This window comes from Berghia stephanieae, chromosome 5, assembly GCF_034508935.2.
Source record: "Berghia stephanieae isolate SIO BIC M18660-M18661 chromosome 5, UCSD_Bste_1.3, whole genome shotgun sequence".
NCBI classification, from domain to species: domain Eukaryota; kingdom Metazoa; phylum Mollusca; class Gastropoda; order Nudibranchia; family Aeolidiidae; genus Berghia; species Berghia stephanieae.
Genome location: NC_088364.1, coordinates 19,408,838 through 19,418,837, shown reverse-complemented (window position 1 = coordinate 19,418,837; position 10,000 = coordinate 19,408,838).

The window sequence follows — 10,000 nt, the reverse complement described above, 5'->3', positions numbered from 1 at the left end:
AAACCAATTTGTCTGACGTCGAAATAGGTTTTTTTCCCTATTCATAATCAGGCAATTCAACAAATTAGGCTCATTTGAATAAATGGTTCGTCTTATTTTCACTTAACCCTCTCCTTACCAACTGCAGAAAAATTGTCACAGAAGGTATTTTTATTATACAGATTTAGTTTTACAAATCACAAAATGTTTAGAACAATCTTCATATTTACAAGACCTTAGTGTAGTTTTGTAAAGCTTGTTTTCCTGAACAAGATGAAATCTCGTATGTAGGCTACTTATTACTTTTTAAATGTGAGTTTAAAAATTCAATTTGTGTGTTGGGTCGATATTACATTTCAGTAAAAATCTTGAAAACAGTCGATAAGGAGTTAAACATCTATTAGCCACGGTAATGAACAACTGGATTATGCCAACTTTTGCCTGAAAGCGATTTTATGTTTGAGTAATTCAGATGAAGAGAACCAAACTTGAGTTGAATAATATGTACATTCTAATAAATGCACACTGTGAGTGAAAATCTTGTGGTGTGTGTGTGCGTGTGTGTGTGTGTGTGGCGTGTGTGTGTGTGTGTGTGTGGCTGGGGGGGGGGGGGGGCTTTTTTTAGGCGCTCATAGATGTCGATTATATATATATATATATATATATATATATATATATATATATATATATATATATATATATATATATATATATATACTTCTGATTTCCAACCACCTTTTTTTCGATAGTGTCATTTTGAAGTTTTTCATAAGGCAAATTGAATATATTATTTTCATAAGTGGGAAAACTAGAATTTCTCGTCATATTAACTGGAATTCACGTTTTGGCAGCCACTCCATCCCGATATAATAGGCATCAGGTTGACAAGATAGGTTACAAATTATAGATTGATGCCACGCAAGGTGTACATATTAGCAGGTCTGATAACAGAAAACAATTACGAGTTTGATTTAACATTTTGGAAATGGACAAGATTATTTTGCGCTAATTCGAGAGTATTTCCATTACAACAACGAGCCAACACCAATTGGATTCAATAGTCTGATGTCACGCCACCCAGCAACGGCGACCATCTTGGTTCTAAACAAAGAAAATCGGTACTTTTTATTCTTCATGCTTGCTAGAACTTTTCATATGTCTTGTGATCAGAATGTGTAAAAATCAAAACAAGGTCAGATTTATAATGTTTTTTCCCCCTGGATACGCTTTTATGCTCGTCGGAGAAATATTTCATAAGGGCGTCCGCCATTGTTCCGATAGTTTAAAGCCAGTTACTGAATTACCATGCGTCATTACTGATTTGGGTTATCAGGCCTGAAAATAAATACAGGTCGTTCTGCACGACTGTAGTGACGAATGCCAACCAATAACAAAATAAGAAATATACTATATATATGATATTGTTGTCCATAATGTCTTAATCGCTTATTTCTACAATTGACAGAGTTTTTGAATCACTTTTCTGGCGGTCTGAGGACGTGACTCATTGCGTCATTCTGGTATTCTAGAATTATATTGTTTGTTTTTTTTTCTTCTTTTTTATTTTGTAAAAAAAAATACCGGGTCTATTTTTTAAACTACCCGATAAAGAATTGAAATACGATAAAAAACTAGAAATGTTAGAAACATCTTGTTTTTTTTTTGTTTTTTTTTTTTTTGTTTTTTGTTGTTTTTTTTTGCATATTTTTTTCATCACGATTCAAGTTTTTTTTGTGGTGAAAATTTCAGGAAGATTCTATAAGATATTACAATACAGCCACACTTTTTGTAAAAAGGGAGAAATTTGACCAGAGCAATTTTTTGAAGCGTTTATTTCTTTTTATTTCTTTCAATTTTTGAGTAAAAAGAAAATCGCTTGAGTCAATTTTCTACCTTTTTTTAAAAAGCGCGGCTGTGTTGTAACGACTTATAGCATCTTCCTAAAATTTTCACAACAAACTTGAATAGTGTAGAAAAACTATGCAAAAAAAACAAAAAAAAAAAACTAAATGTTTCTATCATATCTAGCTTTTAAGCTATTTCAATTCTTTATAGGGTAGTAATAAAAAGAAAACCCCGCTCTATCTTTTCTCAAAGAGTGTTTTCAATATAATGTGTTATGTACAAAATTAAACGGAACTCTTGTCTTAATGGTATTTCTGGGTGGGGTTCCCGACCTCCCATAGTGACAGAAAAAATGTGAGTGACCTTCTTGATTTTATATATATATATATATATATATATATATATATATATATATATATATATATATATATATATATATATTCATATAAATATAATAAAAACGAAAACAATGAAATAATAGTGCTCAACTTTTTGATTAAAGAAGCTATTTATAAAATATTTCAAGTATAATTATAATCAACTACTACAATATTGTTTCGAGCATTCGCTCTCATCTGGAAGAGAGAGAGAGAGAGAGAGAGAGAGAGAGAGAGAGAGAGGGAGAGAGAGAGAGAGAGAGAGAGAGAGAGAGAGAGAGAGAGAGAGAGAGAGAGGTTGTTTTCCTGTTAATGAATTTTTAATAAGTGATAACAATGAATCAGCGGATTTGTCAACAAATAAAGTAATCTGTTTTGTAACCCATTATTTCTGATTTGAAATCGAGACAAGATGCTAACAAAGTCAAATACCAACGAAGTGATGAATATGGAAAGTCTTCGGAGTCCATTCTCAAGGCTTCCCATGCCCTTCTTGGGGTCAGTATTTTTTAGGTTCCTCGGATTCAGACAGCCTCTTGCTGCCGCTCTTTGGAGTTAATTAACTTTGAAAAGAAATTATTGTCACTTTTTAAAAATTATTATTATTATTATTATTATTATTATTATTATTATTATTATTATTATTATTATTATTATTATTATTATTATTATTATTATTATCATTATTATTATTATCATTATCATTTATTATTATTATTATTATTATTATTATTATTATTATTATTATTATTATTATTATTATTATTATTATTATTATATTCGCCGTAAAACCCTTAAAAGCAAGCAAAGTATTATATTATTGGAGTCTAGCATTTAATTTTTGTTCATCTAGTTATTGTCGTTGTTTTTTGGTGTTGTTGTTAGTGGTGTTGGTTGTTGTGGTGGTCTATTTTGTTGCTTTGTTATTGATGTTGTTACATATTATATTATTGTTTCGTTGGTACCCCCCCCCCCCTTCCATTTCCTCCAATCAACTGCGATATTTAAATATACGTACGTACATTCAATCTACATTGACCAATTTTTTTTCTGGGTGAGGTTCCCGAGATTACTTAGTTTTGTCCTGACCCTGATCGATGTCCTTGGCTGGGAGGTAAATAACAATGTAGAATTGAATGTAAGCTTTAATTTAATTACGAAAATTCGAGCAGCTACATTTACATTTGGCTGCGAGGGAAATAATCGAATGTATAGTTATTGTTTTGGGAGATGATATGTTTTCCCTTGGAAAGCATTTCTTTGTTATGTGCTGCTTTTTATCTAAACATGATTTTTAAAAATTTGAGTGTATTCCTCTAAGTGGGATCTTGTGTTGGTGTCTGGATGAGATTTTTAGGTAATCAAAAACTAAGTACACTGATAGTGTGCATTACATCTGTTCCCTATTTGTACCATTTCCCTTTGTCTTACTCTTTCCTCAAGTCCTTTTAATTGTACATCTAGAATATATGTGCTATCTAATTTTATTCATTTCTACTGGCGTTGATATAACCTAAATGCGTTGCAAGCGCCGTAAAACTCTTAAAAACAAAACAAAACAATATATTTTTGGGTGAATTTTTTATCTTATCATTTTATTTGGAGGATTATTTCTTCGAGCGATACGAACCTCTATGGATCGCAGTGAACAAAGAGTCGTGGGCCTATCGGGGATATTGTAGAAATGCTCTTGACCAACGTGTACATATTTGCAGGTCTGACATCCGAACCCACTTATGGCCCACTTTAACATTGTTGTAATGGAAATATTTTGCGTGATTTTTTGAGATTTCCATTACAACAACAATGGGCCCATGATGATTTGGGTTATCATTTGGTTTGCAAATATGTGCACGTCGCTGTCTTGTCTCGATTTGTCTCTTGACAAATCGAGTACACTATACGATGTATTTTATCCATATCGGAATGATATTGACCCGAGAGTCAAAAGACCGAGCCAACGAGATCTGTCCTCGGCGTCAACAAATTACCGATTTCGGTTAAAAGATCGTATTGTAATACCATTATCTCATATATATATATCAAAAACTAAGTACACTGATAGTGTGCATTACATCTGTTCCCTATTTGTACCATTTCCCTTTGTCTTACTCTTTCCTCAAGTCCTTTTAATTGTACATCTAGAATATATGTGCTATCTAATTTTATTCATTTCTACTGGCGTTGATATAACCTAAATGCGTTGCAAGCGCCGTAAAACTCTTAAAAACAAAACAAAACAATATATTTTTGGGTGAATTTTTTATCTTATCATTTTATTTGGAGGATTATTTCTTCGAGCGATACGAACCTCTATGGATCATGGATCGCAGTGAACAAAGAGTCGTGGGCCTATCGGGGATATTGTAGAAATGCTCTTGACCAACGTGTACATATTTGCAGGTCTGACATCCGAACCCACTTATGGGCCCACTTTAACATTGTTGTAATGGAAATATTTTGCGTGATTTTTTGAGATTTCCATTACAACAACAATGGGCCCATGATGATTTGGGTTATCATTTGGTTTGCAAATATGTGCACGTCGCTGTCTTGTCTCGATTTGTCTCTTGACAAATCGAGTACACTATACGATGTATTTTATCCATATCGGGAATGATATTGACCCGAGAGTCAAAAGACCGAGCCAACGAGATCTGTCCTCGGCGTCAACAAATTACCGATTTCGGTTAAAAGATCGTATTGTAATACCATTATCTCATATATATATATATATATATATATATATATATATATATATATATATATATATATTATAATAACGATAAGTAAAGAAATGTAAGCTTCATCGTGTTTTGTTGATAAAGGGGAAACCCGATACGTCCACAGTATTTGTCTTCGTTTAATAAATTGAAGCTTACATTTCAATACGTATTGTTCGAGCTTCATCATCTCAAATATAAGAACATATAAAAGTACAAAATGGTAAAATTAATTGAAATACAACTCAATAATCTATTTATTAGGTAAAACTTCATCAGTCCGTCAGATATCACATTTTGTGTGTTGGAATTGGAAAACATACCAAATGTCACCCTCCATGGAATTTCTGTCTATGTTATTTTTTTCAATCTGAAATCGTCTCTGATCATAATCTATTTAAATGTTATCATTACCTTCACTAGTTCTTGAGATCTGATTAGTTAAGGGTGGCTGAGTACATAAACACCGTTTTGAGAAAATCAGCTTTTAAGTTATCAACATAAAGATAACAGCATCATCAACATGAAATCATTTTAAAAGGAGTATTCACGCGCACAACAGCTAACAGTGTAAGGGAGGTGACGCCAACAATAATGATACCAATCAGGCCAAACTTTTCATGCTTAATCATGTCAAAATAGATCGGATAAAATGCATTTTCTGGTAAAATTTTACGCAAATATTGTTCAACAGTCGTGATGTCACTTCTCTCGTGTAGTAACCCAAAATAACTGGTTCTAAACTATTGCAACAATGGCGGACGCCATTATTTCCGTCACCGCCCTTATAAAATACTTCACCGACGAGCATAAAAGTGTATCAAGAGGATAAAAACATTATAAATCTGATCATGTTTTGACTTTTATACATTCTGATCACATGACATGTGAAAAAGATCCAGCCAGAAAGAAGAATAAAAAGTACCGATTTTCTTTGTTTAGAACCAAGCTGTTAGTTGCTGAGCGGACTTCACATCAGACTATTGAATCCTATCTCGAATCAATCTCTTCTACTTCGCCTTTTAAAAGTTAAAAAAAATAAATAAAGACACAACAGAACATACAAATATTGGGATATGAAAGATAAATAAATCGTTGTTGACTGCTTCTACATTATTATTATTATTATTATTATTATTATTATTATTATTATTATTATTATTATTATTATTATTATTATTATTATTATTATTATTATTATTATTATTATTATTATTATTATTATTATTAATATTATTTGATATAGCACCAGTATCCACAAATAGTTACTCAGAGGTGCTCCACAATATTTCTTTTTGGTATTACACATGTTCATTCATTCGACTAAAAAATCACTACAACAGTCACACAAATATTTTGTTCGAAGTTCACATAAATCACGGTAAGCAGAATGAAAAAGATTGGTTTTTAAATGCCGTTTGAAGACCGGTAGACTTTCCACGTTGTCGGATTTTAGGTGGTAAAGAATTCCATACGATTGGAGCCGAAAACCACGCTCAGTAAACTTTGTTCTTGGGATGTTTTTCTCCATAAGCGAAGAACTGGTGGACCTCAGATATCGAGTTGGTCTATATTCCCCAACAAGGCATTCAGCCGATGTATGGTGAGCAAAACATGCGATTTTGTATTTTATTCTTTTCTCTATTGGAAGTCAATGTAGTGACTTAAGGACCGGTGTTATATGGCCCCAAGGCTTTGTCCTAGTAAGAATACGAGCAGCTTTGTTTTGCATCAACTGTTCAGCCATGTTTTTGGTAGACCGTACAGCAGATAGTTACAATAAACCACGCGGCTGGTAACAAGAGCATGGATAAGTGTTCGCATGTTTCGTCATCAATACAATTTCGTATTCTGAATATCACTGGGAGGGCGCTATGAACCGCCTGACAGAACTGTGTTTTGTTTGCGCATGACTTGGTGAGTGTCAAGATTTCGAACGACATTGGAATTTTTAATAACAGATTCGCAGAAGGACAGTTGGTCAATGAGTATATCTTTTCACGCCTTTTTGAATCCAATCAGCTCAGTTTTGTCCTCGTCGAATTTAAGCTTGTTTTTTGTCATCCATGCTTTAACGTTATCTAGACATGCTGCGAGTCGCTCTTTTGTTTCGTCAATGTTTTTTTTTTATGAAATGGGAGTGTATAGCTGGGTATCACAGCATAGAGATGATGACTGAGACAGAAGGTCGCGATGATGTCGCTTAAGGGCTTTGTGTGTATTGTGAAAATATAAGGACAAAGCACTGAACCCTGTGGAACGACAAATTGCAGCTTTGTTGGTGGTGAGAGGGAATCATTTAAGAGAACGCTCTGTTTCCTATCTCGTAGATAGCATGAAAACCATTCTAGAGCCTTTTCTCCGATTCCAAATAGCCTCTGCATTCGGTCTAGGAGTATTGCATGATCCACAGTGTCGAATTCGACACTTAGGTCCAGCAGCAGTAGTATTGCATTATCGTTTTTGTCAAGTAGGTCGACAATATCATTGCGGACACGCAAACGTGGTGTTTCTGTGCTGTGTGATTGTTTCTATTCGGATTGAAGAACAGTATGCAGATTGTTGAAATTAATGTAGCTGTTGAGACGTTATGCAACGAGTCGCTCTATTAATTTTGAGATGAAATGAAGGTTCGAGACTGGCCTGTAGTATTTAAACTGATCGCTGTCAAAATTTTTCTTTTTCAAGAGTGGAGTAATTGTCATGTTACTGTAGAACGAGCTTAAGTCTCAATGGGAGATTAGCTTAAGGAGACCATGAGTTGTTATTTTTCAAACCTGTTGCTAGGCTATCGTGTGTTGACAACGCCTTTCAGTCGTCCTATGAATACTACTCACCATGGTTATATAAACCCCTGGCAGGCCGCAAATAAAGTTATAATTTAATTAAATCAGCAGACTTGTTTAATAATTTAAAGCTATACTTTTGTTGGGACCTTTTGTAATGGCATTAGTCCGATTGTAGTTGGAAATATCTTTACACACCAGTGACAGTAATAGAGCAGGTTGAAGCAGGTTGGAATGTCTGCATTCTCGATAGACTTATTTGCAATCGAAGTGATAGCAGGTGCGACTTCCTCTACACATTCTATCAAAGGCCACGTTGGTACAACTTCAAGTTTGTACTGTTTATTTGGGTCTTTCTTAATTAATCCACTACTAACCTCTTCTATTGAAGCAGAGCAGAAATTGGACAATGAGCATGATTTATAGGTGGTATGCTAACTTCATATTCAAAGGTGTTGGCTGTATTGTCTATGTTGGATCGAATGGTAGAAATTTTATAACTGAAGTAACCATTGAATCGCTCTGCAAGTTCTGATTTGTTTTGGTGTGATGGCAGTAATTTCTCCCTACTATCAACTTTCATCAAACAGTTCAGGACATTTAAAAGCTTTTTACTGTTGCCTTTACTATTGTCCACCTTTTCTCTAATAGATTTTCTTTTGGTTTCGATTATCAGTGTGTTGGTCGCAGTTCGTGCTTGTTTATAATAAAACTATGTATTGTGAGTCTTGTTTTCCGCCACGTTTCTTTCGCTTCTCGTCTCATTTGCTTTGACAACCGAATTTCCTCACAGAACCACGATGTGTCTTATGGTGATAACGTTGGTTGACAACGCCGCATGGTGAACAAGAAGTTCAGACATAATTTCGTTACAAATAGTTACTTTTTCATCTGCTGTGTATGCACGTTCAATTGTGGTGGTAAGACCCGATGTAATAAGGTTATTTTAAAATTGCTCATTATCTAATGACTTATATTTTCGATATGTTACTGTCTTTTTTGTGGGTTTATGTGAAAACTGATATGTGGTTAATTTTGAGGTCGAACGTGTTTCCCTTTTTGTGTTTTGGTTCTGTGATGAATTGGACATAGTTCTGTGCCTCATTTATATTTTAAAAAATCCGATGCATTGTTATCTGACTTGTCATTCACATGGAAGTTGAAATTTCCTAAGATGTAAAGATTGTCTCTTGTTGACAGATCGGTGAAATGCTGTTCAAATTCTGTCAAAAACTGTCTTGTCGTTGTTTTGTTTTTGTTAGATGGTGTCGGGCGATAAATAAGAGCAAAGTTAGGTTTCATCTTTTTAACTTTTAGTTGACATTCGATGGTTTTGAATGAAGTTGGCTTAGTTGTTACTTTTATTTTCTGTAAGGCAATATTTTCTTTGTGATCTTTTTATAACCCACCACCTTGTCGACCTTTCCATCTTTTTTTGATCACATAGTACCCCGCAGGTTTTATTTTACTAATGCTTATGTAGTCACAATTTTTCTTTTTTAGCCATGTCTCTGTTATGAATAATATGTCAAAGTCGTTGTCCAAAAAATGTATTCATAAACCAGAGTTGTCTTTATCACGGTTCCTTTGCGTGTGAAGCGAGTGCTTTACCAACTGAGCTATCGAGCCGAGAGGGACAATAGAAATTCCTTATTATCATTCCGATAGGACGCTTGTCTAATGATGATGATGATGATGAGGATGATGATGATGATGATGATGATGATGATGATGATGATGATGATGATGATGATGATGATAATGATGATGATGATGATAATAATACGTTTTTCTCTTCTTTCTTATTCTTAAGTGTGATTAAATTTATCAGTTTCTTCATCTGCGGAATCCATGATGAAGAAAGGCGTTCGTCTGTTGTTTACTTCGTGGCGCGTCTATCGATACTGGATCGTCGATGCCGGGTATTTAGTGAGAACTAGATACGCATAAAAATTGGCTGGCTGAAAACAATAAGAAAGATACTGTGCCATTGGTGACGTGTATCCTATGGAGGGATTTCGTGAGAACTACTTATAAAAATGGCTGACTAAAAACAATAACAAAGATGACTGCCGTTGAGGTCGTGTGTCCTATTGAGGGAGCATTCAAAGCCCTTGGCGTGTTAATTACCGACTTTCTGTGTGGAGTGGTCTATGGAGAGTCCGCCTTACCGACGTTGTGTGTGGTGTGGTCTATGGAGAGTCCGCCTTACCGACTTTCTGTGTGGTGTGGTCTATGGAGAGTCCGCCTTACCGACATTCTGTGTGGTGTGGTCTACGGAGAGTCCGCC